At 41.8% G+C, this 5,000-nt stretch overlaps 1 protein-coding gene across 23 annotated transcripts in view; it reads left to right on the forward strand.

Annotated features, from left to right (window-relative positions):
* LOC118241322 (NLR family CARD domain-containing protein 3-like) overlaps positions 1-5,000 on the forward strand; it is a 176,700-nt gene that overhangs the window by 152,480 nt on the left and 19,220 nt on the right. For 3 of the 23 annotated variants that reach the window (XR_014117876.1, XR_014117478.1, XR_014117428.1), the window contains one exon: positions 1-5,000. This exon is cut by the window's left edge and continues 4,618 nt beyond it; it is cut by the window's right edge and continues 10,403 nt beyond it. The exons of the other annotated variants lie outside the window; for them this stretch is intronic. The gene's annotated coding sequence lies outside the window, so the exon portion shown is untranslated. 23 annotated transcript variants of the gene reach the window in all.

Below are 5,000 nucleotides of genomic sequence, written 5' to 3' on the forward strand. Positions count from 1 at the left end.
GAGAGACAGAACTATTATCTGTGAGAGAGAGAGAGAGAACTATTATCTGTGAGAGAGAGAGAGAGAGAACTATTATCTGTGAGAGAGAGAGCACTATAATCTGTGTGAGAGAGAGACAGAAGTATTATCTGTGTGTGAGAGAGAGAGAGAGAGAGAGAGAGACAGAACTATTATCTATGTGAGAGGGAGAGAGAGAGAGAGAGAGAGACAGAACTATTATCTGTGAGAGGGAGAGAGAGAGAGACAGAACTATTATCTGTGTGAGAGGGAGAGAGAGAGAGAGAGAGAGAGAGAACTATTATCTGTGAGGGAGAGAGAGAGAACTATTATCTGTGAGGGAGAGAGAGAGAACTATTATCTGTGTGAGAGAGAGAGAGAGAGAGAGAACTATTATCTGTGTGAGAGAGAGAGAGACAGAACTAGTATCTGTGAGAGAGAGAGAGAGAGAACTATTATCTGTGTGTGAGAGAGAGAGAGAGAGAGACAGAACTATTATCTTTGTGAGAGAGAGAGAGAGAGAGAGACAGAACTATTATCTGTGTGAGAGAGAGAGAGAGAACTATTATCTGTGTGGGAGAGAGAGAGACAAAACTATTATCTGTGTGAGAGAGAGAGAGAGACAGAACTATTATCTGTGAGAGAGAGAGAGAGAGAGAGAACTATTATCTGTGAGAGAGAGACAGAACTATTATCTGTGTGAGAGAGAGAGAGAGCGTGAGAGAGAGAGACAGAACTATTATCTGTGAGAGAGAGAGATAGAGAGACAGAACTATTATCTGTGTGAGAGAGAGACAGAATTATTATCTGAGAGAGAGACAGAACTATAATCTATTTGTGTGTGTGAGAGAGAGAGAGAGAGAGAGAGACAGAACTATTATCTGTGAGAGAGAGAGAGAGAGAGAGAGACAGAACTATTATCTGTGAGAGAGAGAGAGAGAGAGAGACAGAACTATTATCTGTGAGAGAGAGAGAGAGAGACAGAACTATTATCTTTGTGAGAGAGAGAGAGAGAGACAGAACTATTATCTGTGTGAGAGAGAGAGAGAACTATTATCTGTGTGAGAGGGAGAGAGAGAGAGACAGAACTATTATCTGTGTGAGAGAGAGAGAGAGAGAGACAGAACTATTATCTGTGTGAGAGAGGGAGAGAGAGACAGAACTATTATCTGTGAGAGAGAGAGAGAGAGAGAGACAGAACTATTATCTGTGAGAGAGAGAGAGAGAGACAGAACTATTATCTGTGAGAGAGGGAGAGAGAGAGAGAGTGAGAGACAACTATTATCTGTGTGAGAGAGAGAGACAGAACTATTATCTGTGAGAGAGAGACAGAACTATTATCTATTTGTGTGTGTGTGTGAGAGAGAGAGAGAGAACTATTATCTATGTGAGAGGGAGAGAGAGAGAGACAGAACTATTATCTGTGTGAGGGAGAGAGAGAGAGACAGAACTATTATCTGTGTGAGAGGGAGAGAGAGAGAGAGAGAGAGAACTATTATCTGTGTGAGAGAGAGAGAGAGCGTGAGAGAGAGAGAACTATTATCTTTGTGAGAGAGAGAGAGAGCGTGAGAGAGAGAGAACTATTATCTTTGTGAGAGAGAGAGAGAGAGAGACAGAACTATTATCTGTGAGAGAGAGAGATAGAGAGACAGAACTATTATCTGTGTGAGAGAGACAGAACTATTATCTGAGAGAGAGACAGAACTATTATCTGTGTGAGAGGGAGAGAGAGAGAGAGAGAGACAAAACTATTATCTGTGTGAGAGAGAGAGAGAGCGTGAGAGAGAGAGAACTATTATCTTTGTGAGAGAGAGAGAGAGAGACAGAACTATTATCTGTGAGAGAGAGAGATAGAGAGACAGAACTATTATCTGTGTGAGAGAGACAGAACTATTATCTGAGAGAGAGACAGAACTATTATCTATTTGTGTGTGTGAGAGAGAGAGAGAGAGAGACAGAACTATTATCTGTGAGAGAGAGAGATAGAGAGACAGAACTATTATCTGTGTGAGAGAGACAGAACTATTATCTGAGAGAGAGACAGAACTATTATCTATTTGTGTGTGTGAGAGAGAGAGAGAGAGAGACAGAACTATTATCTGTGTGAGAGAGAGAGAGACAGAACTATTATCTGTGTGAGAGAGAGAGAGAGAGACAACTATTATCTGTGTGAGAGAGAGAGAGAGAGACAGACAGAACTATTATCTTTGTGAGAGAGAGAGAGAACTATTATCTGTGTGAGAGGGAGAGAGAGAGAGACAGAACTATTATGTGTTTGTGAGAGAGAGAGACAGACAGAACTATTATCTGTGTGAAAGAGAGAGAGAGAGAGAGAGAGACAGAACTATTATCTGTGTGAGGGAGAGAGAGAGAGAGAGAGAGAGAGAGAGAGAGACAGAGACAGAACTATTATCTGTGTGAGAGGGAGAGAGAGAGAGACAGAACTATTATCTGTGTGAGAGAGAGAGAGAGAGAGAGACAGAACTATTATCTGTGTGAAAGAGAGAGAGACAGAACTATTATCTGTGTGAGAGAGAGAGAGAGAGACAGAACTATTATCTGTGTGAGAGAGAGAGAGAGAGAGAGAGACAGAACTATTATCTGTGTGAGAGGGAGGGAGAGAGAGAGAGAGAGAGAGACAGAACTATTATCTGTGTGAGAGAGAGAGACAGAACTATTATCTGTGAGAGAGAGAGAGAACTATTATCTGTGAGAGAGAGAGAGAGAGAGAACTATTATCTGTGAGAGAGAGAGAGAGACAGAAGTATTATCTGTGTGTGAGAGAGAGAGAGAGAGAGAGAGAGAGACAGAACTATTATCTATGTGAGAGGGAGAGAGAGAGAGAGAGAGACAGAACTATTATCTGTGAGAGGGAGAGAGAGAGAGACAGAACTATTATCTGTGTGAGAGGGAGAGAGAGAGAGAGAGAGAGAACTTATCTGTGAGGGAGAGAGAGAGAACTATTATCTGTGTGAGAGAGAGAGAGAGAGAGAACTATTATCTGTGTGAGAGAGAGAGAGACAGAAATATTATCTGTGTGAGAGAGAGAGAGACAGAAATATTATCTGTGTGAGAGAGAGAGTGAGAGACAGAACTAGTATCTGTGAGAGAGAGAGAGAGATAGAACTATTATCTGTGTGTGAGAGAGAGAGAGAGAGACAGAACTATTATCTTTGTGAGAGAGAGAGAGAGAGAGACAGAACTATTATCTGTGTGAGAGAGAGAGAGAGAGAGAACTATTATCTGTGTGGGAGAGAGAGAGAGAGAACTATTATCTGTGTGGGAGAGAGAGAGACAAAACTATTATCTGTGTGAGAGAGAGAGAGAGACAGAACTATTATCTGTGAGAGAGAGAGAGAGAGAGAACTATTATCTGTGAGAGAGAGACAGAACTATTATCTGTGTGAGAGAGAGAGAGAGCGTGAGAGAGAGAGAACTATTATCTGTGAGAGAGAGAGATAGAGAGACAGAACTATTATCTGTGTGAGAGAGAGACAGAACTATTATCTGAGAGAGAGGCAGAACTATAATCTATTTGTGTGTGTGAGAGAGAGAGAGAAGGAGAGAGACAGAACTATTATCTGTGTGAGAGAGAGAGAGAGAGAGAGACAGAACTATTATCTGTGTGAGAGAGAGAGAGAGAGACAGAACTATTATCTGTGTGAGAGAGAGAGAGAACTATTATCTGTGTGAGAGGGAGAGAGAGAGAGACAGAACTATTATCTGTGTGAGAGAGAGAGAGAGAGACAGAACTATTATCTGTGTGAGAGAGAGAGAGAGAGAGAGACAGAACTATTATCTGTGTGAGAGGGAGAGAGAGAGAGAGAGAGAGAGACAGAGACAGAACTATTATCTGTGTGAGAGGGAGAGAGAGAGAGACAGAACTATTATCTGTGTGAGAGAGAGAGAGAGACAGAACTATTATCTGTGTGAAAGAGAGAGAGACAGAACTATTATCTGTGTGAGAGAGAGAGAGAGAGAGAGACAGAACTATTATCTGTGTGAAAGAGAGAGAGAGAGAGAGAGAGAGAGACAGAACTATTATCTGTGTGAGAGGGAGGGAGAGAGAGAGAGAGACAGAACTATTATCTGAGAGGGAGAGAGAGAGAGAGAGAACTATTATCTGTGTGAGAGAGAGAGAGAGAGAGACAGAACTATTATCTGTGAGAGAGAGAGAGAGAGAGAGAGAGAGAGAGAGAGAGAGAGAGACAGAACTATTATCTGTGTGAGAGAGAGAGAGAACTATTATCTGTGTGAGAGAGAGACAGAACTATTATCTGTGTGAGAGAGAGAGACAGAACTATTATCTGTGTGTGAGAGAGAGAGAGAGACAGAACTATTATCTGTGTGAGAGGGAGAGAGAGAGAGAGACAGAACTATTATCTGTGAGAGAGAGAGAGAGAGAGAAAACTATTATCTGTGTGAGAGAGAGCGTGAGAGAGAGAGAGAAAGAGAGAGATGGAGAGAACTATTATCTGTGAGAGAGAGAGAGAGAACTATTATCTGTGAGAGAGACAGAACTATTATCTGTGTGAGAGGGAGATTGAGAGAGACAGAACTATTATCTGTGTGAGAGAGAGAGAGAGAGACAGAACTATTATCTGTGTGAGAGGGAGAGAGAGAGAGAGACAGAACTATTATCTGTGGGAGAGAGAGAGAGAGACAGAACTATTATCTATGTGAGAGGGAGAGAGAGAGAGACAGAACTATTATCTGTGTGAGAGGGAGAGAGAGAGAGACAGAACTATTATCTGTGTGAGAGGGAGATTGAGAGAGAGAGAGAGAGAGAGACAGAACTATTATCTGTGTGAGAGAGAGAGACAGAACTATTATCTGTGTGAGAGAGAGAGAGAGAGACAGAACTATTATCTGTGAGAGAGAGAGAGAGAACTATTATCTGTGAGAGAGACAGAACTATTATCTGTGTGAGATGGAGAGAGAGAGACAGAACTATTATCTGTGTGAGAGAGAGAGAGAGAGAGACAGAACTATTATCTGTGTGA

The sequence above is a fragment of the Electrophorus electricus genome, chromosome 1 (genome assembly GCF_041902795.1).
Source record: "Electrophorus electricus isolate QZ-2024a chromosome 1, ASM4190279v1, whole genome shotgun sequence".
In the NCBI taxonomy this organism is placed as follows: Eukaryota; Metazoa; Chordata; class Actinopteri; order Gymnotiformes; family Gymnotidae; genus Electrophorus; species Electrophorus electricus.